Source organism: Chelonoidis abingdonii, chromosome 10 (genome assembly GCF_003597395.2).
Source record: "Chelonoidis abingdonii isolate Lonesome George chromosome 10, CheloAbing_2.0, whole genome shotgun sequence".
Taxonomy (NCBI): Eukaryota; Metazoa; Chordata; order Testudines; family Testudinidae; genus Chelonoidis; species Chelonoidis abingdonii.
The window spans coordinates 27441092-27467691 of NC_133778.1; the positions used below are offsets into that span (position 1 = coordinate 27441092).

General features: G+C 43.1%; 1 protein-coding gene across 4 annotated transcripts in view; it reads right to left on the reverse strand.

Moving 5' to 3' along the window:
• Positions 1-22950, reverse strand: part of MYO1B (myosin IB) — a 208653-nt gene extending 185703 nt beyond the window's left edge. For 3 of the 4 annotated variants that reach the window (XM_032763336.2, XM_032763335.2, XM_032763332.2), the window contains exon 1: positions 6984-7056. The gene's annotated coding sequence lies outside the window, so the exon portion shown is untranslated. Of the gene's footprint in view, positions 1-6983; positions 7057-22930 lie in introns of those variants that run through there. The other variant, XM_075070045.1, reaches the window with a different exon arrangement.
• Positions 22951-26600: the final 3650 nt, after the last annotated feature.

Sequence of the window (26600 nt, forward strand, 5' to 3'; positions counted from 1 at the left end):
GTTCCCAAACTGGGGTTCGTGAACCCTTGGGGTTTATGAAAAGGTTACAGGGGGGTCTCAGAAAAAAAATTCCCTAATGGCGGAGAGAGCTGTCCCCAGGGACCCCAGACGGCACAGGGCCAGCAGCCCACAACCTTGGGGACTTCCAAGAGCTAAGCAGATCAAAGCAAGCATATCTATCACACTGAGGAGATTTAAACATCAAGACTCCTTATAAGAAATGGAAAGGAAGGTGGATATTTTTTGCTGTTTTTAAAATTAAATAGGCTGCTAGTGTTTTTAAATTACTATGAAGAACAACAAGTTTAAGCTTTGTTGTAATGTGTATTGTTTGCCTGGACTGCTCAAGACCTGAATACTTGTGTATGAGGAACTCCTTGAGTTGGCTTCTTAAATATCTTCATGCTGTTTCACATCTGATACTCCTTGATGAAACACAGGAGCCAGAGGTGCCCTTTTTTTCTGGTAGTCCCCCTCTCCCCCAAACACACACACACACACACACATTCCCCCCCTACCCCTGCCCCTTTTTTCTACTGGCGCCTCTGATAGGAGCCTTGTCTTATAACAGGCTTAATCAAAAGTGAGACAAACTACAAAAGTGATATCTTGGAAGTGTGTTGCTGTTTTCATAATGTAATAAAAATACTGTAATTATTAATAATTAATTAACAGTGTGGAATAAGCATGTCAAATTTTTTTTATATTTTCAAGATCACTGCTTTTATAATTTATGCTGAGGTAAGGGAGAAAATTGCTGGAAATATTCATTTTTAGGAGGGGATTCACAAGACTTGACATTTTAGTGAAAGGGGTTAGCGGGTTGTTAAAGTTTGGGAACCACTGCTCTAAGGGTATGTCTTTACTGCACCTGGCCCATGCCAGCTGATTCCAGCTCAGGGGCACCAGCTAAAAGAGTGTTTAATTGCAGTGTAGAATTCAAGGCTCTGTCACCAGCCTGAGCTCTGGGACCCTCCCACTTCATAGGGTCCTAGAGCCCAGAAGTCTACACTGCAATTAAACTGCCCCTTAGCCTGAGCCCAAGTCAGCAGATGTGGACCAGCCACTGGTTTTTAAATCACAGTGAAGACATACATACCTTAAGAGGGAGCCTGCTCAGTTGGATAGAAGACAGGCAGACCTACAGGGGATCCGAAGTCAGAGAGGACTGGAAAAGGGGCTCCACACTAGCCAAAGCTCCCTGCACCAAGGGCAGGAGCAAAAGCCCTTGGAGATGGGGCAGGGGACTCTTAAATGGGAATTAGGAGGCCTGCAGTAGTAGCCTGGATCAGGTACTGCAGACAGGTACTGATGGGAGTTGACACACTTGTAAGGTTCAAGCTGGGAATTCCAGAGGGAGGGGGATGTTAAGTTCCCCTTCAACAGCCCTGCAAACACAGGGCACAATGGTGAGCCCAGGAGGGGTACCCCTAATCAAAAAGGGAAGGTTACTAGACTGCTGTTTAGATGGACTGCATTCTTTTAATAAGTAAGATTGCAGAAATGGTGTTGGACTTGCACAAGTATCTCACACAATGGTGAGAATCCTAAGAATGGGGGAATGGAGGCAAGGGCAGGAGCCTATGGCAGCTGAGAGGACACCAGGTTACACCCACCACAAGAAAACCTGGAGGACCCACAGGAATAGAAGAGCAGAGCTTCTCCCCCCCGCCCCGCCCCCCCCCCAAAACCCCTACACACATCTGCCTACAAACAATAAGGCGGTTGGGAAATGGGTTTAATATGGAACCTACCTACACCCTGTGGTGGGGAAAGAAAACAAAAGTTCCAATCCAGCATCCAGAAGCGGAACAAGGGTGCTTCACATTCATCAAATACCAAAATCTGAAGCAGAAGATGGGAGCTCCAAGCAGAATTCAGAGACAGCCCCCTGGCAAAAATCCCAAAACTCTCCATAACACGTATGGATTTGGACTGTGGTGAGAAGCTATATAGCCTGTTCCCATTAGGATCAGTACAAAGGAAAAATCTGCACTTCTGACCATCTGATTCTGGGAACTGTGAAGCACAAATTAATAGGGCTGTCGATTAATCGCAGTGAACTCACGCGATTAACTCAAAAAAATTAATCGCACTGTTAAACAATAGAATACCAATTGAAATTTATTAAATATTTTTGGATGATTGTCTACATTTTCCAATACACTGATTTAAATAACAACACAGAATACAAAGTGTACCGAGCTCACTTTATATTATTTTGTTACAAATAGTAACACTGTAAAAATGATAAACAAAAGTAGTATTTTTCAATTCACCTCATACAAGTACCGTAGTGCAATCTCTATCATGAAAGTGCAGCTTACAAATGTAGATTTTTTTTGGTTACATAACTGCACTCAAAAACAAAACAATGTAAAACTTTAGAGCCTGCAAGTCCACTCAGTCTTACTTCTTGTTCAGCCAATCGCTAAGACAAACAAGTTTGTTTACATTTATGGGAAATAATGCAGCCACCTTCTTATTTACGTCACCTGAAAGTGAGAACAGGTGTTCACACGGGACTTTTGTAGCCAGCATTGCAAGATATTTACATGCCAGATATGCTAAACATTTGTATGCCACTTCATGCTTCAGCCATCATTCCAGAGGACATGCTTTCATGCTGATGATGCTTGTTATAAAAATATGCTAATTTTTGATTGCATGAATATTTGTAATAAAAAACAAATATGAAATGAGCACTGTACTCTGTATTGTAACTGAAATCAATATATTTGAAAATGTAGAACACATCCAAATATATTTAAATAAATGGTATTTATTTTTTAATCACTTGAGAGCCCTACAAATTAACCATTGTTGCCCTTTACTGCTGCTTTATGATAAAGCGTCTTAAAGTTTTTAAGAAACTGTTTTCTGTCTGAGCTTTACATTAGAAATATCAGATCTTCATGTCTAAGGATGTAAGCAGAGCTGTTACTCCCCAGTTTGGGGAAGGGAAGCTGCAGATCAGGTTACAGCCTTCTGGGCTGGAACATCACTACTGTGGTCCTCCAATGATAGTGCCGTCATCCCCCAGCAAAGATGGGAGAAGACATGTAGCTGATATTTTAAAAGGTGGAGGGAATGAAATAGTGTGTCTCCATATTCATAAAGAAGCAGTAACGCTTTTGCTTGTCCTGTCATCTTTTTTAAGTCAGAAAATTCCCAAACTCTTGAAACATAATTCACTAAAATGTTGTTTTTCATTTCAATTTATTCTTTGTTAACTTGAAAAAAAAAAAAGATGATTGAAATACAAGGTAAGAATTATAGAACAATTTGGCATTTGAGCTGCCATAAATAAGATCTGTGTTCTACTGCCAGATTGTTTAACATTCCCCAGTGTGCAAGCATTTGTCCCGTTTCTGAGCACATGTAGTGTGAAAAAAGATTTGCTATACCAACCAAGTTGTTCTACAGTTACATAAAGCTGTCCTGCTGACTATGTTCCACGTTACCTTTCTTTCACTTCTCTCGCTGATTCCCAAGCTATTCCACTTCCGATATTACTGCTGGTGGGGAAAGATGAGATCAGAAACCAGCATGGAGAACTTCTGTTCCCACAGAGCTCAGAAATTTGATGATCTCAGAGGGTTGTGTGAAAGAAGACCTCTGACATCTTCTGTACATTGCCAGCAGCCCTTTATGAGTATGCAGTGGGAAAAGTTAATGGCTTTGCTGAGGTTTCCAGTGTCTCTCCCCACTTCCTCTTCTCATTTGCCTGCCTCTCTTCTCCCATCCTCCTACAGAAGCACATGGCCCAGAGATGTACACTTGCTCTCCTAAAATGATTTTGTTTTACATTAAATTTAACAGGGCTAATGTAATTCTCTAGCTAAACTCAACCACCTTAAATCCATGTTCCTCTCTTTTCTGGTCCCTATGTCCTCCTCATAGATGTGATTAGAAGTGAGGCTCTTACTTCAGAAAAAGTTAAAGGCTTTAAACCAGTGAGTCCCTGTGCTTCCTCTTCAAGATATTTTAATAAGAGTTCATCTTCTGCTTAATCCTGTGAAAAAATCATAATCCTCTTTGTAGTATCCATATAGAGAAGCCATTAAAATATCCAATACACGCCAACAATTAACATGTAGTTTCCAGCAACATCTTCTATTCTAAGTATGGGGGGAAAGCGTGGTTCTCTAAGATACCATGGTGCGGTAACTGTAGGAAAATTCTGACTTGAATTTTGACCACTGTATATTGCTATAGGAATAACTGTGATGGTACAAAACAGTACATTTTACTACAGAATCAAGCCCAAAACACTATGCTTCATAAAAGAACACTATTATAAAGTCACATTTTTATAATCAGAAGGAAGACTGGCGGGGGGGGGGGAGGATGCTCAGTGGTTTGAGCATTGGCCTGCTAAACCCAGGATTGTGAGTTCAATCTTTGAGAGTATCAGAGGGGTAGCCGTGTTAGTCTGGATCTGTAAAAGCAGCAGAGAATCCTGTGGCACCTTATAGACTAACAGACGTTTTGGAGCATGAGCTTTCATGGGTGAATACCCACTTCGTCAGATCCAGGTAGTGGAAATTTCCAGGGGTAGGTATATATATATATATATGCGCTAGCAAGCAAGCTAGAGATAATGAGGTTAGTTCAATCAGGGAGGATGGGGCCCCGTTCTAGCAGTAGAGGTGTGAAAACCAAGGGAGGAGAAACTGGTTCTGTAATTGGCAAGCCATTCACAGTCTTTGTTTAGTCCAGAGCTGATGGTGTCAAATTTGCAGATGAACTGAACTCAGCAGTTTCTTTGAGAGGACCATTTAGGGATCTAGGGCAAAAATCTGTCTGGGGATTGGTCCTGCTTTGAGCAGTGGGGTTGAACTAGATGACCTCCTGAGGTCCCTTCCAACCCCGATATTCTATGATTCTATGAAAATAAACTGAGAAATTTTATTATGTTTTAATACACTTAAAATTGGCCCACTTTTGAAGTCCAATTTAACAAATGTGTCAGATTACGTTTACATCCTAGCAAAACTTGGAGAAAGCCCTGCCTTTGATACAGGACTTGACAAAGTGATGATTCACCCAAGGAAGGATGGGCAGCCTGTTGCCACCCTTAATTCACAATTAACAATAGGATAGCAGGATATGGTAAAATCATGATTCAACACTAAAACTGAAAAGTCAGCCATTTTACAGGACCTATGATGTTTGCCAGTGGTAATTTCTAACCTGCCTTATTTCAAACAACCATTTCTTTCCAATACACAGGCTAACAGCTCTTGAAGTATATTTTATTTAATATTCCATAAGCTCTTTGGGACAATGACCATGCCTTATCAACATAACATGGTGTACCAAGCATGCTGTCAGACAAAGAATAAGTGCATATATGTACACAACTAAAATACCAATGATTATTTTAGGTGTAAGACAAGGAACCCCTAAATGCTGTATCTGTGCCTTTACAGCAGTGTTTGCCCGATCATAAGAAGGCCTCGCTAAGGGTAGCCATTGTTTCTGAGGGGGAGTCCTAGTCACTTAGGAAGGAGCATTATGCCCTTCTTAAAAACCACAAGCATAACGGATGTACAACAGTGCATCCTGATATATCACAACTTAATATGCACAGGCAATTTTTATCATGACCAGTCTGCCCTTCAAGATTCATGTCGTACCTAAATTAAAGTCCGTACATTTGGGCCATTTCCACAACTCTCCAGGTCTTGGAAGCCCTTCCCAAATAATAGTGTCCTCTCCTAGAGATTATTTGTTCTTGGAATTTTAAATTCCATTCTAAGATAATGACAATCTCCTCCCACAATCGTCCCTCATACATGTATCTGTATAAAAATTAGTCTAAGCCATCCATTTGAATTAAATGAAGCTTTCCACATGAGATAGCTGCTTTAAAAAAACAAAAAGCAGATGTAATGACCTCTCCAGAAAAGCGCGCACACACTGATTTTAGATTTGGTTTTAAAATCTGGACCATCTTTATGGACACCAAAGCTCCTGGTTAAATTCAACTTTGTAGAGGTCTATAACGATCCACTACTTGCTAACAAAAGCCATAACAAATCTATATCATTTCAAACTAAATACTTTTATCTGAAGGAGTCATCTCTAGAAGAGATTTCCAATGCAATGTTACATATTGTGATTCATGCATTTAGCAATCTAGTGTTCTTTTAGTGGTTTTTCCCCGACATTCCTTAGAGTGGGTTTTTCGCTCTGCTGTCACGGTTGAGGTTGAAGTTAACCCTATGGATACAGTTTTGTAACAGCTGCCTCCATCCATCCAGGCTAAGTCTCCACAAATATATTTGCCTCGTCCCTTCCTTTTAAGAATACAGAACCTGCAAAGCAGTCTGCTATGTGAATACCAGGTGGAGTTTGATCTCAGCAGGCACAGCCGGACTGTGTGGCATAGTAACAACATGGCAACGATTAGGTAACTTGTTGCAACAGTAAATATTCAGCCACATTCTTCACAAAGGAGCAAACACCCATGGGCGCTGAAAACAGAGACTCATTACACCTCACAACCCCACCTCCCCCGCGCACACATACACATCAGGCACCCCAGGGTCTGGGAACTCTGATACAAGTCTCCTCTGGTTCTCGATCTGGTTTCAATCCCATCTCCGCGGGGAAACAAGAACCGGGACACGCACAATCCCTCTCACCAAGACCAAACAAAGAGGGCAGGCGGAAGGTGGGGGGGCAGCTCCACGCAGAGGGCGCCTCCAGCTCCCACACAAACACCGCTTCACCTGGAAGAGTCCCGCCTGCCCAGCGCCTCTCCGGGAGCTTTGTCCTCCCGAGCTCCGCAGAAGTGTCGGCGCGGGGGAGGGGGCACCCCATCCGCACGTGCGGGGAAAGCCAGGTCGGGGCAGGGCAGCGGGCAACAACGCGCCTCCCCCAAGCAGTGCCGGTCCGTAACCTCTGACCGCGTTGCCCAAACCCTAAAGCACCGTTCCCCCTTGTTCCCACCCAGGCCCCGGGACGCCCTGTACCTCTCCCTTCGCCGAGCTTGCTCCGTCTCTCCCGCAGCCCGGCGCACTGCAGCCGCTCTCCGGCTCGGCCAGTGCAACTGAACCGGGCGCCAGCCACGCCCCCCGGGCACAGGGCGGAGGCAGCGGCGCTCGAGATTGGGAAGGGGCTGGGACGCTCCCAGCACCTCCAGCCGCCCCGCCCGCCCGCGGCTTGCAGCGCCCCCAGGCGGCCTGACTCCGACGCTGGCCGGCCAGGAGCTCGGCAGCCCGCGCGGGAGCTGTGCCCCGCTCTGAGGCGGGGTGAGGGACGCAGCTGCCGCGGAAAACCACCTTCCGTCCCGGGGGCAAGGGTCTAAACTGGGGCGGCTCCAGTTCGGCACCTGCCGGCCAGCCCGGGGGATGCTCAGTACCCTTGGGAGCCCCCCGCCCCGGACTCCGCCAGGCCTGGCCCCACTGCATTAGCTGAGGGAGCTTGTCACATGTCAACACTAGACACAAGGGAAAGTTGAGATGAGATTTGCCCCGGTGCCCCGCTCTTCGGCACTAACTTTCTAAAGGAGCAAACACTGGAGAACTTTAAAAAGGGGGGGGGGATTTCCCTCTTGCATCCCCCGCCGGCTCCAAAGACCTGCTCTAGACAAGGGCTGACTGCCCGTGTGTGGCAGAGACTCGGGGCCCTAGGGTCCCTCGCTGCTGCTAAGTGCAATAGAGCAGGCAGGGCCAGGCCAGGGCATCACAGCAGGGTTAGGTTTACTGCCACTGACCATTTGTCATACAATGAAATACCAGTTTACCTGCTCCTTGAGGTGGAAGTCTCAGGCATGGCATCTGATTCTTTTATACCAGGGGTTCCCAAAGTGGGTCACAACCCTGTTTTAATGGGGGCACCAGAGCTGGTGTTAGACTAGCTGGGGCCCAGGGTCAAAGCCTGGGGTTGGACTGGCTGGAGCCCCGGGTGGTAGGGCTCAGGCTTTGGCTTCAGCATCTGGGGCTGAAGCCCTTAGCCTTCAGCTTAACCCCCCTCCCCCCTGGGTAGCAGGGCTCAGGCTTCAACTATGCCCACTACCCACAGCAGACGGGCTTGGGTGGGCTCAGGCTCTGGTCTCCCCTCCTGGGGTCATGTAGTAAATTTTGTTGTCAGAAGGGAGTCGCAGTGCAATGAAGCATGAGAACCCCTGTTTTATACTAACCTGGCAGAGATGACAGGTTTCTAAAAAATAAGGACCGAAGCTTGCACCTACTGAAGACAATAGCAAAATTCCCATTAACTTCACAGGGAGCAGGAACAGAGCCCCTGCTTTGTGGAAGAAATCATTTATTCTAAAAAAAGGCCTGATTCCTTCAGTCTTTTATCCAGAGCAAACATTCACTGAACTCACCTGTGCTCAATTCCAGTTTATTCTGACACTGTAACAGCTCAATTCTGACTCAGATAAATAAGTTATCTGGAAAACAAAACCACTTCCCCGTGGGAAGAGAAAACAGGCCATGCAGTTGGAAGAGTATTTAGGCCTAAGTACTGCATTAAGACTGCCTGACAGAATACCCCAAAACAAAGTTTTATATCAGCTGCTCTTTCATAAAGAATGGTTAATACATTAGCGCTGGATTCTTACTGTATGAATACAGTTAGGCTTTTTAAGTCTACCCAAATAATATGCAAAATAAAGGGGAAATGTTGAACAGGTGTATAAAAGAATTGTATTGTCAAAACCCTCACAGAAGGAAGTGAATGGGTTGTGGGACTCATTCTCTACTAATTTCCACTGGTGTATGCCTGAAGTAAATCACTTACTTCAGTGGAATAACAGTGGTGTAAAAATAGAGTGAAAAGCAAATCAGACCATATTTTCTAGTTAAATCTAGAACATGCTACCTCCTCTTGAGGCGACTGAAAAGAGTTGAACTACTCAACTCTTTCCTGGCTGGGGCAGTTTTTAAATAGGCTAGATTCAGTTTTATGATGACCCAGTCTCAGTTAGATATGGCAAAGATAGAGTAGATTACAAACACATTGAAGTAAACCAAGGTTTCTCAAACAGGGGTCGCCGCTTGTGTAGGGAAAGCCCCTGGCAGGCTGGGCCAGTTTGTTTACCTGCCCTGTCCACAGGTCCAGCTGATCGTGCCTGCTTGCCATAGCCCCACACTGCTCCTGGAAGGGGCCGACTGCTAGCGTGTCTCTGCAGCCCCTAGCAGGAAGGGGACAGCATGTATCACTGCACTGCCCGTACCTGCAACTACTACCCCCGTAGCTCCCATTGGCTGGGAGCTGTGAGGTCAGTACGGGGGGGAGGGCAGTGCATGGAGCCACCTCACCCCACACACACATCCACCAGGGGCCGCGTGGGGCCACAGCCTGCAATGGAGCCTGGCTGAGCACCCCACTGCACTGCAAGACTTTTAGCAGCCGGGAGTTGGAGATCGCTGCCCATGATTTATTTTTGCGGAGCCCCCTTTGAGCCGGGGCCCTGGGCTGCAGCTCCTAAAGCCCCTGCCTTAATCCAACCCTGCCTACACTACCCTTCACACAATGCACTTTTTAAACTTAAAATGACATATGTTGAATACTATAAGCTGTGTGAGAGGTTCTTATGTAGTCCTTCCATTTGCCTTGCATATAGATGGACTGTAGGTTAAAAAATATGAGAACAAGTCTTTCAAATGTAGAAGTATGCAAATGCTAGAGCGCCCATCACTTCCAGCTCGCCTGCAGGTACTAGTCCACAAAATCTCTTAATTCTTCCAGTATCAGTCTGGACAGGTTCATACCTTTACTCTCCATTTTAGTGTCTGCAGATTTTCAGTACAGATGCTTGATTCCTGAGATCTACTTTGCCCCTAGGCTCATGTCTGTAAAAGCACTAAGGTTTATTATTAGAGTTGATCAACAATCTTTCAATTAAACTTTTCCCCAGCGAAAAACACCATTTTGTTAAAACTTAAGTGTTTCCTGGAAACATGCAAGTATCATCAAAAATTCTCAATGACACCCCCTACAGAATAGTCAATAGCCCAGTAGTGATGTGGGAAACCCAAGTTTAAGTCCCTTTTCTGTCTAATTTGGAGCAGGGACTTTATCTTCTGTCTCCTACTGCCTAGACAAATGACCTACCTACTGGCTATTCTGAAGCAGGGCTCTCTCCCAGCATGACTACCATCTTTTTCCATGAAAATTCGTAAAAGGTCATTTTTGTTCTGCACCAAAATGAAAAATTTTGAAACCCTGAAATGTTTCATAAAACAGAATTGTTTTCCAATCAACCCTAGTCATTATGAATGTACTGGGAGATTGGCAGAAACCTGGTTGCACCTCTAGTCCCTTCCAGAACTCAGAGAGAACAAAGCAAAACCCAAAACCCACAAACAAAGGCTTCCCTCCACCGCAGTTTGAAAGTATCTTGTTTCCTGATTGGTCCTCTGGTCAGGTATTGCAGGTCACTGTTTGTTAACCCTTTACAGGTGAAAAAGACATTAACCCTTAGCTATCTGTTTATGACAATAACCTATATGGAAGCATGATAAGATGAAATCAGCTAAGCAAACCCTTACAAAAATTTCAGAAAGAAAAAAGCTTTCCCATTTAGATATTAAAATAATTGAATCTAGATATTGAAGAACTAGACAGACTTCTTTCAGAGCTTGCTACCTCTTATCTTAAATCAGTACTGCTGCCCTAAATAATGTTCTATTTTCAAAATCTCCAAGGTGGTACCAATCTATAGATTTAGGCCTGGTTTACACAGTTAGGTCGACAAAGAGCAGCTTACATCAGCCAATGTCAGAGTACACACTACAGCTTTGTCCCACCAATGTAAGTGCCCTACTCTACCAACATCATTCCATCTCTATGAGAAGCGTAAGGCTTACGGTGGTGTAGTTAGGGCGATGCAGTGTCTGTGTAGACCCTTACATGGACTGTTGGCTGTCTTGGCAATATCAGAGCTCCAGCATGGAAACTGAAGAGAAAGCTGGGCAACTAGAACCTAGCTGCCCCCCACTCGCACTCCCAGCCGGGCAGCTGCCTGGAGGCTCCCTACTCCCAGAAGCCTAGGCAGCTGCCCCCCCTCCCCCAGCCAGAAGGGAGAGCCGCTGGGCTACTGGCTCTCAGCCACCCACGTGGACCCTCTTCAGTCAGTGGAAGTACTCTTGGTGAGGGCGCACATCACTGACAGAAGGAGGGTAAGGTGGACATCAATTAGTACCATGGCTGTAATTACCGCAGTGGCTGTAAGTCGACCAACAGGTTGACTTAGGGCTGTAGTCCAGACATGCCCTTAGAGATAAAAGTCTACTCTAGCAAGATATAGCTTCTACAGTCTAAGCACCTTATACTGTTGGTTTGATCTGGGTGAGTATGTGGATGATAGTCCTGCATGGAATGCGTAGGCACAGTAACTCCCCACTTAAAGTCATCCTGGTTGAAGTTGAAGTTGCTAATCAATTAGGGAACATGCTTGTTTAAAGTTGTGCAATGCTCCCTTCTAACGTCTTTGGCTGGTGGGGGCTTGGAACCAGGGTGGACTGGCAGCCCCCCACTCCCCTAAGTTCCCTGTGCAGCAGCTGCCAGCAGGCTAGCAATTGCAGCTATCCCTCCCTGCACTGCCATGTGCTGCTCCTGCGCTCTGCCTTGGATCTACTCCCAAGCCTCCTGCTTGCTATGAAGGGGAAATAAGGGTGGGGGTGGGGGCTGTCAGGGTGTCCCCCTTCCCCCTGCTCCTACACCCTGCTTACCCATGCTTCTCCATATAGAGCAGAGTAGGGGGACGCAGAGAGACAGAGAGAGCCTGGGGCAGCAGCTACTCTCTCAACTTCCTGATCCACTTAAAAAGACAAAGCACTTAAGAATGGGCCAGTTTACTTAAAGGGGCAATGTGAATTTCTCTCTCTTCCCCCGAACACAAGGTGTATGTCTGTCTCTGTCTGCTATGCTGTCTCCCCTCCCCTCCCCTCCATTCCTGCTGCCTTGTAGAGTGAGAGGCTATATTAACACCACTGTATTAACCCTTGAGGGCTCAGAAGAGTGCTAGTTCATCATTTAGAGGTTATTACATGGGGGGGTCGCGAGCTGTCAGCCTCCACCCCAAACCCTGCTTTGCCTCCAGCATTTATAATGGTGTTAAATATATTAAAAAGTATTTTTAATTTATGGGGGCGCGGGAGTCACACTCAGGGGCTTGCTATGTGAAAGGGGTCACCAGTACAAAAGTTTGAAAACCACTGATTTAGTAGCAAGACGTTCCCTGGGAAATATCCCACCCTCTTACTTCACCACTTCAACCAAGCTTCACAATCAGCATAGCTGTAAACAGTATTAAACTGTTTGTTTAAAATGTATACTGTATATATACCTTTTCCATCATTGGTACCAATTTCACACTTCCTCTGATTCATTCATTCTGAGCCTGTTCCAGCCTCCTAACATTTTCATTTCTACTTTATTCAATAACTGCTCCTGTCTCTTCCTCGGTGCCCAGTATTCAGAGCCATATAAAAGTACAGGCCTATTTACTGTCCTGTAGATCTTAATTTTCAATTGATAGGCATTCTCCTAGAGCAGCTCACTCTGCTCATTTCTCTCCATTTAGTCCATGACTTTCCTGTTTTGCCTATAAATTTGTCATTAATCATTATCCTGTACTGTCAAACATAAGTACTTGAACCAGACTTAATGTCCCGTGGTCTTCCTGCAAGCTACCATGGAATCTACCAACTATACAGTCTGTTTTCTATTTGCTTATTTTCATGCCATTTCTTTCAAATATACATCTACATCTCTCAAAATTTTTCCACTTCCTCTTTGCTCTCCCTCACCAGTGCTACAATATCATCTGCAAAAAGCGGTGCACCACAATGCCACTCTCTGGATGTTTTCTGTAAGTGCATGTGCTCACGTTGGTGCTCAAAAGGAGCTTTATGTACCCTGACTCTTAATAGAAATTGTTCAGTTTCTCCACATAGCCTTCCATTTGTGGTGGAGTTTTTAGGTATTTCTTTCATTCTCATACACCCTCAGATGACTTCTCTCTGAACATGGTCATAAGCTTTCTCAAGATAGATGAATAATGTGTGTAGTGTTTCCCCTTTTCTCTATTTTTCTCCAACAAGTAATATTAATGCAAAGATTATGTCAATTGTTGACTTGCCTAACACAAACAAAACTGATTGTCAATGACCTTTGTCTTTGTAGTGTCTTATCCATAACTTTCTCCCAGATTTTCCTTGTGTTGCTCATGAGTTAAATGCCATGGTAGTTACCACAGCCCTGGTGTACACTAGAAAATTAGGTTGTTTTAACTATATCAGTCAGGGTGTGAAAAATCCAGAGTCTTCAGTGGTGTTAGGCCAACTTAAGTCCCTGGGTGGACAATGCTAGGTCAGTGGAAGAATTCCTCCATCAACTTGACTACTGCCTCTCCGGGACGTGGATTACCTATGCTATTGGCAGGTAGTGTCTACACTGAAGCATTGCAATGGTGCAGTTGTAGCATTTTAAATGTAGGCAAGCCCATAGTCTTGTGTGTCTCCTTTTATCTTAAATATTGGTACTCAAACTCCACCAGAGAGGTCCTTTGGGGCCATCTGCCTGTCCCAAGTCAGGATAAAGGAGGAGGGTTGGGCGTGGGGCTAGCAACTCCACCCCGTAAAAAATCAACCTGCTACAGAAACGCCAACAATAGAGACAGAGACTTTTACCCTGGAAAAAGAAGGGTCTTCAACTCGAAGATGCATGACGCTGGGTAGTGAAAGCCATGAGGAAGCCACTAAGCCGATTACCCTTCTTGCAACCAGGAGGATTACCATAGGCACATGGAACGTGAGGACCATGTACGAGTCTATACCTGGAACCAGCTAGAGCGAATGGCCCAGGATAGAGGACTCTGGAGATCTGTGGTTGGCGGCCCATACCCTGATTGGGGTGACGGGCATGAGTGAGTGAGTGATTGGTACTCACGTGCTTTTCCACAGGCATCTTCTCAGTCCCCATGATGTAGTATGTTCAAAACTACTTACCCCAGACAATCCCATACTTCTACTTGTATGCTGACAGCTTTTATTTTTCATGCCACTCGGTGCTTCTGCAACTTCTTCTAGGACTAGTGCCACCAGACTGTGGCTTGGATCTTTCTATTAAGAGTCACTCTTGCTTATGGAAAATGATAAATTGTCTGCACTGGAGACTGAAGTCATCTGTTTATCCACAGAACAGGTACACCACAAGCAGCAGCACAGACTTCCCCATGCTACCCCATCAATGTGCCTCAATCAGGTTAATGAGGGACACTTGTGTGGTTTAGGGATCATGAAGACTCCATGCCCACTTGATGACTGGCTTCTTTATTAAAAGTAGTACTTGTGGTTAGTACACCCACCCACGCTGTGGGAGACTCAAGTTCAAGTCCTGGTCTGTCAGATTCAAATGCACTAATAAGGATGGCAGTTAGTAGTAATTGTAGCTTTTGTTATGCAGATGTCTATTTAAGGTCCTGTTAGGTTGCTGGTCACCATAGTATCTAGATGCCAGTTCTATCCTATAGAAAGTAAGTGGAGACTGTCTTCTCATAGCCACTAACAACTTTCAGCCTCCACTACATTCAAACCAGTGAGAGAAAAAGTTTTCTGTTACTCATAGCTGAGTACTTCTGCATTATTCCTCTGTCACTTTCTTTCCATTTATAAATATGAATCAGCACTCATTCATTTTATCTACTCTTCTTTGACATGGCTTAATTTATTGCCATTCACCCCTTGCCCCCGTCATTCCACCCCAAAGCAAGTTAGCACAGTTTAAAGATATCACAACTGCAAGTTTATTTTTTATTCTGTCAACTGAAATACCACAATAACTGCTTCCACATCCTGCAGTAAACAAAAAGTTTGAAATCATCCCTAAGAGAAGCCTCAGACATACCAGCAGGAAATTGGAATTTATGTTCATTGGGAAGCAAGAAAAAAGTCACAAAACAGACTCAAGGGTTATAAAGCAAAATGATAGGCCCTTGTCCATAGGCATACACAAACCAGAGGATAATTCTTGCTCATTACATGTCACAGTATCTTGAGAATGCCAAGTACTGTAAATCCTAAAGGATATTTCTTAAGGAGAATTCATAGATGCATTGAATGTTAAATATCTTATTTCTTTAAGAAATGCTTGTCATTGTAAAAGTGGCTAGAAACAAAATATCTAGATTTTGAGCCATGCTCTGGCCTGTTTGGGAGAGGAGGGGCTAAGCAGGCTGTGTGCCTCTTTTGTGGCTCCAAAATTATGGGGCTGACCAAGGTCTGGAGCAGACCTCATCATAAATTAGAGCAGTCCAAAGAGGCTGTTCTGGGAGCTGGAAATAGCCAGAATGCAGAGATGCTCCAGCCATGCCCAATTTTCCCCAGCCACACGCACTATGCCAAGAACTGGGAGAGAGATCACATGGAGCCACTAGTCAGCTCTATATCACCTTTCACATGGGGAATTCCCAGGTAGCAGGATAAACTGGTTCCCAGAGCAGCGAAAAGCAGCTGGAGTGAAGGGCCAGAATCTGACCCATAATGTATAATATACTAAACATTAAAATATAGTTTGATATGTAAACAAACATACCCTATTGGTTACAATCATTCTTGAAAAGCAAATATTATAAAGTAATGAGTCAGGATAAGAAATTCCCAAATTCCCTGTACATAAGGAAGTTAAAGTTAAGCATGAGCTTAAGTGTTGTCCTGAACTGGTGCCTTAGAATTTATAGGTCCACAATCCAGACCCATCAAATATAAACAACTATAAATATAGCTGTTGCGGATACTGTAAGTACTGTGGAGAACTGCATCCCCCCTTATGATTTTATTGTTACACCCAACAAATGTTAAACATTAACATTCCTCAGACTTGCCTCTGACAGTATTAGGCCAACTGGAAGTATATTAACTAATATACTAAGAAATATAACTTAGCCAGCCTTACTGAAACGGGAGAAAAGGAATAGCGGAAGCAAGCACTTTATACAACAGAAACAGAACTACGGTGAATTATATCATATTGCAGGTCTGCCTATATAATCGAGAAGCATATTAGCCCAGTTTGAAGCCTGTCCAAAGTTCTGGAATAAGCTCAACTAACTAGAAGTGAATAGACAACAGTGAAAGCTTATATAGCGTAGCACTTTATATTTTGGAAGTGTTTTGGAAATATTTCCAAATTAAACAACAAAACAATCAAATCAATACTTCTAAACTCCAGATATTTTTGTTATTTGTAACTGAAGTTACTACCTAATAGCGACTGTTCTAGTTAAGGAAGAGTCGGAGAATAAGTCAAACCTCTTGTGTCTCAAGCCTTTATCTCAAGGATCTATGAGAGAGAGAGAGAGAGAGAGAGAGAGAGAGTTATTGATTGCCTTATTTATAATTAAAATCTTTTCCCTTTTATAGAGATGTATGTTCCAAGTGTTACTGAATTTAGCCTCACATTACCCAATCAAGTAATATTCCTGTTTTATAGATAGGGAAACTGAGGCAGCAGCAGTTAAGTGATGTGTCCAAAGTAACATATTGAGGCTTTGGTGGAGCTGGAAATAGAACTTAGGTGTCCTTACTTCCAATCCCACCCGTTAGCTGTAAGACCAAATTTACTATATTTTCTAGCATTTGTACAGGAAATTCTGCATGCTCATGAAATGTTACAAGCAAATATATATTCTGAATTAGAAGGGCTGAGTGTGTACTGGAGGATTGTGGAAATACAGTATTAATTTAAAAACAAAAAAACAGTATGTATAAGAAGTCTTCAGGAAATCTTGATCCAAGATTAAACACTAACATTTAAGTGACAAAATCTCTAGCTTTTTCTCCATGGAAAATTTGTAAGGTGTTCACATCAGGGCTGCATCTGCACACAGCTGTGCAATTCTCCACAAACCTGATGGTGGTCTAGCCACTGAGTCATGGAAAGCTGATGGGAGCAGGGAGCTCATGTTAATACAGGTCTTCATCTTACACTCACCTGTAGAGCATTAAGCCTTATTCAGATCAGAAGGAACAAAACAGTGGTTTCATCCAGGCAAAACCTGGGATTTTTCTTAAAGAGTTTTGTACTCTTATCTGCTCATTCAGCACTGAGCTAGGATTATCTGCCTCCTCCAACAGGGGATTTTACAGAAGGTTTGTGTTCCCACCTGTCAAAACACTGCAAAGTTTCCATTTAGCAAAATGTCTCCATTTTTTGGCCAAATAGAGTCTTTGTCTGAGAGCAGCAATGTGTCTTTAATTAACCTGTTATTTTTCTCCTCTGCCAGTGTTCAAGGCCTGGATAAGATAGCCTGGGTGTTCAGGATCAGTAAGAAAAGACAGAAAAAAGAAAAGTCACTTAATGGGAAATTCATCCCTGCACTGGTGTTAAGGATGGTACAGTAATTGAGAGGAGAGTCATCTTTCTCCTCCTCTGTTTAGGGGCTGCCAGAAACTTAACTTCTGTACATTCCACCCCAAGTCAGATCCTGTATGGGACCTGTGGTAGCAAGGAATCACCAGAGTGTAGGGATGCCTAACAATACCCCCTATCACCACACTTACCTGGTCCTGTGGAATGTCCCAAACATGCACCCAGGCCCTTAGGCCTCTTTGAAGCTGCAGTTGAAAAGGCCCCATGTGCCTGTGCTACTCTTGGTGAGGATCCTTATGCTGGCATAAACAGACCACAGAACAATTAGCCCCTTAGATCTTCCAAACAAGGCATATTGAAACTATTTCAGAACCACAATGGGGGGTAAAGGTGCTTTTCCACATATAGACAGAAAAAGTGGGTGAAGTAATATCTTTTATTGGACCAACTGCTGTTGGTGAGAGAGACAAGCTTTCAAGCTACACAGAGCTCTTCTTTATATCTGGACAAGATACTCAGTGTCACAGCTAAATACAATGTGGAACAGTTTGTTTAGCATAAATAGTTAACACATATTCTGAGAGAACAGTCAAGGTGAAGTGGACCGTTAATACCTCTGCAGCGATAGGACCAAAAAAAAGGGGTGGGAGGAGGTTTAGCGGGTTACAGATTGTTGTAATAAGCCATAAATCTAGTATCTTTAAGACCATGAATTTTAGTGTCTAGCAAAGTTATGAATTTAAGCTCCCAGGCTCATCTTTTGAAGGAATTTTCAGGTTTCTTTTGAGGATGAGGACTGGCAGATCAACATGGAGTGATCATTTTGTGAAACATTCACCCACAGGCAATATGGTGCTTCTATCGTTTTGCTGAGTGAGTTTATTCAAGAGCGTAGTGATTGTCTGATTTCAGCCATATAGTGTTGTTGGAGCATTTAGTGCACTTGAGGTGCTAAATCTCATGAGCCACAAGGGATCTCAAAAGGGAGGTATTGTATATGTTGTGGGAGGTACTGATCATCACAGCAGTGCAGATAGGTCTGGAGGTTTTGCATCTGATGTTATGGCAGGATCTGGTACTGCTTTGAGTTTGTGGGTCTTAGTCTGTGGGCAGCTTACTTCTGATGAAGAGGTAGGTGAGGTTAGGGGGTTATTTGAAGGCCTGAAGAGGGGGGAAAGATTTCTTTCAGGTCGTGGTCACCAACAAGTTTTGGTTGCAATTGTTTAAAGATATCTCATATGGGTTCCAGTGTGGAGTGGTAGGTGACAACTAGGGTGCATGTGGCCAGAAGGGAGGTTCTTTCTGTATTGAAGCAGGTTCTCTTAGGTATTTGGATGGCCTGTTCTATAATGTGATCTACTTCTCTAGTGGAGCGTCCTTGTTTGGTGAAGAGAGTTTTAAGTGTGTTGAGGTGTGTATCCTGTATTTTCTCCTCAGAGCATATTCTGTGATATTTGAGTGCCTGACTATAAATACCAGTTTTGGTTACTGGATTTATGAAGGTAGCTGTGGTGAAGCGAGGATTTTGTGTATACAAATGTATGTAGGGTTCCATTGTTGAAGCTGATTGTGGTGTCAGGAAGTTGATGCTGATGCAGGAGTTTTCTAGAGAGTTTGGTGGATGGGAAGACAGTTGTTGAAGTTGTGGTGCAATTCTTAGGGAGGTTAAGTTCCCTCTCCAGAAGATGAAAATATTATCAGTCTCAGGTATATCATTAGTTCTGTGATGTATTTATCCAAAAATTCATCCTCAAAAGGTGATCCATAAAGAGGCTGGCATATTCGGGAGCCATCCTAGTACCCATGGATGTTCCCATGGTTTAGACAAAGTGTTTGTTGTTGAAAGTAAAATTTCTATGGGGTGATGATGAAATGGATGAGTTTGGAGATGTGTTTGGGGGTGTATATCTGAGTGTTGTCCATTGCCTTGTAGATATTTGAGTTAGGCAGCAATTCCATCACTGTGAGAGATGTAGGTATAGAAGGAGGGGACATCCATGGTGGCAAGGATGGTGTTCTGAGCAAGGCTGTTAATGTTGCAAAGTTTCTGAAGGAAATAGGTTGTGTCCTGGAGGAAGCTGGCCCTTTGTGTGGTTTGAGGATGGTTTCCGCATCCTGATAGTCCTTCAGTCAGAGTGCCAGGCCAGATATAATGGGTCTGCCTGGGTTCCTTTGTTTGTGTATCTTAGGAAGCATTTAGGGGGTCATGGGATGAGTTTGTGGAGGATGAGATTATAGAGTTTCTCTTGGAGTAGTTTGGGGAAGGATTTGAGGATATCTTTAAATTCCTGGCTGAATTACGATGTGGGGTCTTCTTTGAGTTCTTTATAATAGATGTTTGTCAGTTGTCCTCATTGACATAATCATCAGGCTTGAGAGTTATGACAGCACCCACTCTATCTGCTGGTTTGGCCACTAGGGACTGTATAAGCTATCCTCAACGGTGGAGAAATTTCGGAGGAAGTTGTGTTTGTTAATGATTTCACAGTTTTTTTTTTTTCCTGAAGTAATGAATGTAATGATCAAGTATTTGGTTTTGTACACTTTGGGTGTCCAGTCAGATGATACACATCCTCACTGACAGTCAGACAAAAAGGAAGTTATGCGTGGTGCCATCATAGTTGTGAAAGAATTCTTCTGGTTCTCCACCTGTTAGTATGGTATCAGATTCTATGGTAGGGCAACAGTTCAGTCCCAGAGAGAGAGTACCCTCTACCTGAGCTGAATTAATTGATGATGTTGAGGTGTCATATAGTAGGTCCTGATGGCATGGTTTTTCCAAGAAGTGGTGTTCTGCGAGTTGTGGAGTTGTAGTTGGCTTCACTTCCTGGTTTTGTGTTGGATGGCTGTCATCAGGCTTTTTTGATAGCTATTTTGGGTTTCTTGCATGATCTTGAGGTAGGTTTCCTGATTTTTTTTTCTTTCCAGTGTTTATGAGTATGTGTTGATTTCTTGTTTGAGGTGAACCCTTCTGGAGTGTATGATGTGCAAAAGATGGTTCCTCAGTTTCTACAAAGTCCTTCTGCAAAGTATTCTGAACAGCTTGAATTGCAGGTAGTGGTCAGAGGATTGTAAATGGTGAGTTCTCTGTGGATGTCATTTTGTTTCTTTCCTTTGCTCAGGAAGTAGATGTCACATAAGTTTTCTTCCTGTTTCTTCATCTTATGGAGCTTCCATTTCAGATGGCAAAATTCAATTTCTTCCATTGTTTGCAGTGTTACTGTAGCCGGGTTGGTCCCAGGATATTAAAGAGGCAAGGTGGATGAGATAATAGTTTTTACTGGACCAACTTCTGCTGGACAAGGAAACAAGCTTTCGAGCTACACAGGGCTCTTCTTTAGGTCTGGGAAAGGTACTCCGTGCGTCTCAGCTAAATACCAGGTGCACACAGTACATTTAAACGCCATTCTTCAAAAGGAAGCATTTTGGAAATACACACTTTTTGTCTTATACACTGAGTTCCACACTATCTTTCATGTGGAAGTCTGTTTAGAAAGGCCTTAAAAAATTTAGGACCGGATAACATCTCTGTATAGGGGCCAGGAAGCTCTATTAGGCTTCACTTGGGGGGTTTCCCGGGAGTTCTTCTGTCTTCTCTACCTGCAGGCTGCATGGGAAAGACTGCCAGCCATCTTCCAGTAAGGGTTTTGTTTGTTTTTTAAACAGCTGTCCCTCCCCCAGTGCATGGATGACCTGTTTTTAAAGTGCATCTTGGAAGACTGATTGCCCACCTGTTGTATATTAGTTTATTTTCTAAGTGCTCTTCACAAGCATGTGGGATGTACAGTTTTTAAGAGAGAAATGAAAAACCTGAGTTCTTCAGAGGATTGGGTATTATAACACACAGCACTGCATAAATCAAAACAGTGAGCCAAGAAACTAGAAATCCCTGAATAGATTTTTTTCCCTATAATTTCTATGAAACTTCATACAACTCTATGACTTTCTACTAACAAACTGTCTTCATGAGACTTTCCAAGATGGAAGTGACAAACTAACCAGATTTCTCTTAATACTCTTCAAGAGTAGTGCATCCACTAGGTATTAGAAAAATAACCACCCCGCAAACAAGTTATGCAAATAGTTTGAATTAACCTCCCCACATTTCCACAAAGTGTCACATTTTGCAAGAGACTTAATTGTATAGCAGGATAAGTTTTGTCAGAGGCAATACTTGTAATTCCAAACTCCATAATTAATCTCTCTCTCTCTGGAAGGGCTATGTAGGTGGGACGGAATGGGATAAAAGAGGGGCCAATTTCTCTACTAAAATGAAACTAATCTTTCCTTCATCTAAAAGGAAAACTCTTTGGAGACATACTTGGATATGTTTCTCCAAAGATACCCTTGACCAAATCTTAAAGGGCATAACTTACGTAGGGAGAAGGCATCTTGTCTCATGAGATTCAAAGTTCACATCAGGTCAGTTCTCTAGATTACGTGGTAGGGGGGAAAATCCACAGTTTATATCATGAGATGTAATTGGGGAAAATGAAAATAAGAAAAAGGACAAAGCAAAGACTGCAAAGCAGTCTGTTGCTCTGGACTAAAAACAGCAAGACAAACAATACATCCTTTGCAAAATATTTGCATTGCAAACTCTTTGCATGCAATGATGTACAGCCTGAAAAAGTTTTTCAGTTAGGTAGTCTTTTCTTTTTCTGCAGTTTTTAAACACAAAAACATTGCCTTGTCTTGTATCTGCTTTGCATATAATAATGTGAGGCAATAATGACAGAGCTGCACCTACAAATGTTTCTAGTTATAATTAGAGGGTGTTGTTGGGCAACATTCCGTTTATCAATAAAGTTAAAGGCAGGCTTGCTGTGTGCCTCACGTTTAGCCTCTACTCAAAGAAGCATGTTAATAGATCCACCATCTTCACCAGTTTGATGTGTTTCCGTGAATATTATGAGTACATACTGCCCTAACCAGAGAGAGAACAGTGGTTAGCAGCAGTTTTGTGAAGCTGCCTGTATTTCAATTAGTCCTTCAGATTTTTTTAGGCTTATATAGAATGAACAGATTGAGTGGCTGCGTCAAGGTTCCTCCCCCACTCTGAACTTTAGGGTACAGATGTGGGGACCTGCATAAACACTTCTAAGCTTAACTACTAGCTTAGATCTGGGTTTGTTGCCACCATCCAGATTCCTCAGTGTCTGGAACACCTCTTTGCCTCCAAAACCTTCCCCTCCCTGGGTAGCCTTGAGAGGCTTTTTCACCAAGTTCCTGGTGAACACCGATCCAATCCCTTGGATCTTAACACAACGAGAATTTAACCATCTCCCCTCCTTTCCCCCACCAATTCCTGGTGAGTCCAGATCCAATCCCCTTGGATCTTAAAACAAGGAAAAATCAATCAGGTTCTTAAAAAGAAAGCTTTTAATTAAAGAAAGAAAGGTAAAAATCATCTCTGTAAAATCAGGATGGAAAATACTTTACAGGGTAAACAGATTCATATAGCCCAGAGGAACCCCCTCTAGCCTTAGGTTCAAAGTTACAGCAAACAGAGGTAAAATCCTCTCAGCAAAAAGGAACATTTACAAGTTGAGAAAACAAAAACAAGACTAACACGCCTTGCCTGGCTGTTACTTACAAGTTTGAAACATGAGAGACTGGTTCAGAAAGATTTGGAGAGTCTGGATTCATGTCTGGTCCCTCTTAGCCCCAAGAGCAAACAACCCCCAAAACAAAAAAGCACAAACAAAAGACTTCCTCCCACCAAGATTTGAAAGTATCTTGTCCCCTTATTGGTCCTTTGGGTCAGGTGTCAGCCAAGTTACCTGAGCTTCTTAACCCTTTACAGGTAAAATGATTTTGGTGTCTCTGGCCATGAGGGATTTTATAGTATTGTACACAGGAGGGCTGCTCCCTTCCCTTTATAGTTATGATAGGCTGAATGAATGCACACAATGAATACTCCGAGACTCATATTTTAAAAGATTGGCTAAACAGAAGACTTCCATCTTTAAGGCTACCATTATGGAGCCTCCATCAATTATAATGGTGATGACAATGTATTAGAAATGCACAGTCAGATAAGACAGGCTTCTGGCAAAAGGAAATTTGGGTGCAGAATATGAGTCAAGAGGCAGTCTCTGCCATGTTTCATATGGCCAGGTCTTGTCCTCACCTCCAGCTGTTTTACTAAACCAGCAGTTATGGACCCAGGGTTGTGAGTTCAGTCCTTGAGGGGGCCATTTAGGGAACTGGGGTAAAAAAAAAAAAAAAAAAAGTCTAGGGATTTGTCCTGCTTTGAGCAGGTGGCTGGACTAAATGATCTCCTGAGGTCCCTTCTGACCCTGATATTCTATGATTCTATGACATACCTGGGGGACTGTTTGCATATATATAGCTGTTTACAGATCAAGCTTTAAGTGTAATTCAACTTGTTTACATAGTACTATGAGAAATATTTAAGCATTTGTACTATTTTCACTAAAAATAATAATAAAAAGATAATTAAAAAGCCTTTCTTCAAGAAATCAACCCATATAGATGAGGAATTAGAATCCAATCCTGCACATTCAAGTCAACAGGAGTTACAAACTGAGCAGGAATGGGTCCTTTATAAGAGAGTATGCAGTCCTACTAAGGATGTGATGCATGGGCATTAGATGCAATAGGGCAGAACATTGTAAGAGGCATATGAAATGTTTCTATCTATGTCTCTTCCTTCCTCTTCACCTCAGAGTGCACACATTTCTTTTTTAATTCTGTAATATTCTCTCACTGTCATTCTTTGAAGAGGAGAAACATGTTCTGATTATGTAAGACTCAGTCTCAAAAGCTTTTTGATCTTGAAGCAAGAGCACAGACAGACAAAACTCCATCATGTTCTTTGTTGGCCATTGTATGCATGATGGCAACGACAGCAGCATAAATAATTAAAAGAATTGCAGAATGGGGCGGGGGGGGGGAGTATCTGAAAAGCTTAGGCACAACACGTTTTCAGAAGCTTTGTCCTAAATATTCGGCAAACCTGAGAGTTCTTACACTCATCCTGATAACTAAAGGGACAAAAAGGCATAAGCAGTATGAGAACTTTTTCCACATGTACTTCCTACTTCCATGCAGGAAAATACTGCAGATGGTAACCCAGTTATGAAGGATGTGACTACAAGTGCCAGGCAGATGTGCAGCTTTGGGGTCTCCCCATGTCTCCTAAGCTTTATCCCAATACGTTAACAACCCCCTTGGAAATAATGCATATTTTATATGCAGAGTAGTCCTTTTTATTCTCCTACTTCATTATGACAGTGAACTTTTTCCAAAGAAGCAGCAAATTAACATCAATGCCTCTTTGTTTCCTTTATAAATGAATTTTGGTGTCACAAGCACCTTTCAGACACAAGGAACCCAAATTCAGTCTCACCTGAATCAGAATAAATCAGAAGTAGTTCTTTTGAAGTCAATGGGGCTACATCAATATGAGATCTAAATCATGCCCAAACTCTATTTATCCACAAAACAGAAATAGCATCAGTGCAACTGTCTCCACACACGTACTTCAACTCCAGCTGCCATGGAAGTCCACTTGTCTGCATCCACCAACTCTTTTCACTTAACGTTGGCAGACCATAGGTGCTGGAAGCGCTACTGCACCCCCTGGCTTGAAGTGGTTTCTATTGTGTGATGGGTTCCCCCGCTTAGGATGCCACCTGATGTGCTGTGAGCCTGTTATATCAGCTTGGGCACCTTTTTCACCTCTCTTGTTGAGCTAGGCTATTAAGCCTCCTCCAGCAAACACACAGGAAGGGTCACACTCAACTGCAGAACAAAACAAACACTGAGATCAGTTCTGGGAAGGCTCAGATTATGGGATTTTCCCCAGCGATCAGATGTCCACCTCCCTTCGAGTGCAGAACCAAAGTTATGTTATGAAATCTGCTTTCTCCCTCAGTGTGGAGGAAGGTACACACAGCCTTTTACGAATTGCATAAACTGGGTTATATTATAAACAAGAAATAAGTTTAACTACAAAAGGTGGATTTTAAGTGGTTAAAGAGAGAGCAAACAGAACAAAGCAGAATACAATTTCTTTAGTGAAACAAGCTTAGTTCGCATGTTTGGTTTTATTTGCTTAGTAAATAGTAATTTCTCACCCTAGATATTGTTGCAGGCAGATTACAGAAAGTCTTGAAAGGCAGCTACAGTGGTCTCCAGCCTGAGACCTCAGGTATTGTTACTCATAAGCTAGATGCACTTGCAGCTTGGTCTCAACCCTTCTCCCCCCAGTACAGTTCTTACTTCCAGGTGTTTTTGAGTGTCTCTTTGGGTATGTCTATACTGTGAAGTTGTCAACAGAAGTTTTGTCTTTCCCGGGTACTTAAAAAAGCCCCCCATGAATGACAAAAGTTTTGCCGACGTAAGTGGCAGCGTGAACACAGCTTTGCCAGCAAAAAAGCTGACAAAGTCCCAAGAAAGAGCTTTTACACATGCTGACTTTTAGCAACAAGGCTGTATGGATACAGCCTTGTCACTAAAAGCTGCATTGTGTAGATTAGCCCTTTGGGAGGGGAGACAGAGGAGAACCCCGATGATGCAGTTCCCCTGCCTCATATAGCTCTTATGTATGGCAGGAACACTTTGTCTCTCAGTGGAAGAACACTGGCATTCTAAGGGATCAGCCCAGTACCAGGTGACTCAGGCTATGTCTTCACTACCCGCCATATCGGCAGGTAGCAATCGATTGCTCGGGGATCGATATATTGCGTCTCATCTAGACACGATATATCGATCCCCGAACGCGCTTATATCTATTCCGGAACTCCACCAACCCGAAGGGAGTTGCGGAGTCGACATGGGGAGCCGCGGACATCGATCCCGCGCTGTGAGGATGGTGAGTAATTCGATCTTAGATACTTCGACTTCAGCTACGTTATTCACGTAGCTGAAGTTGCGTATCTGAGATCGATTTTCCCCCATAGTGTAGACCAGCCCTCAGACCCATGTCTCTGCAAGGCTGTGGCAGCCATTACTCGTAGGCTGTCTGGGGCATTCACAGGAAGACTAAGCTCTTTCACAGTCTATTGTCTTTGCTAATCGGCCATTCGCCCTGTCTGGCTTTTCCATTGTTATACCTGAAGGGCAGGTTGGTGTGACATCCAAAGTAAAACATCTGAAATACAGATACATAGTTAATATTTCTAACTTCAGATACAGAAATGATACAGGCATACAAACTGGATAATCACATTCAGAAAATCATAATCTTTCCAATGATATATTACATGAGCCATCTTACATATAAGTATATCTCAGTT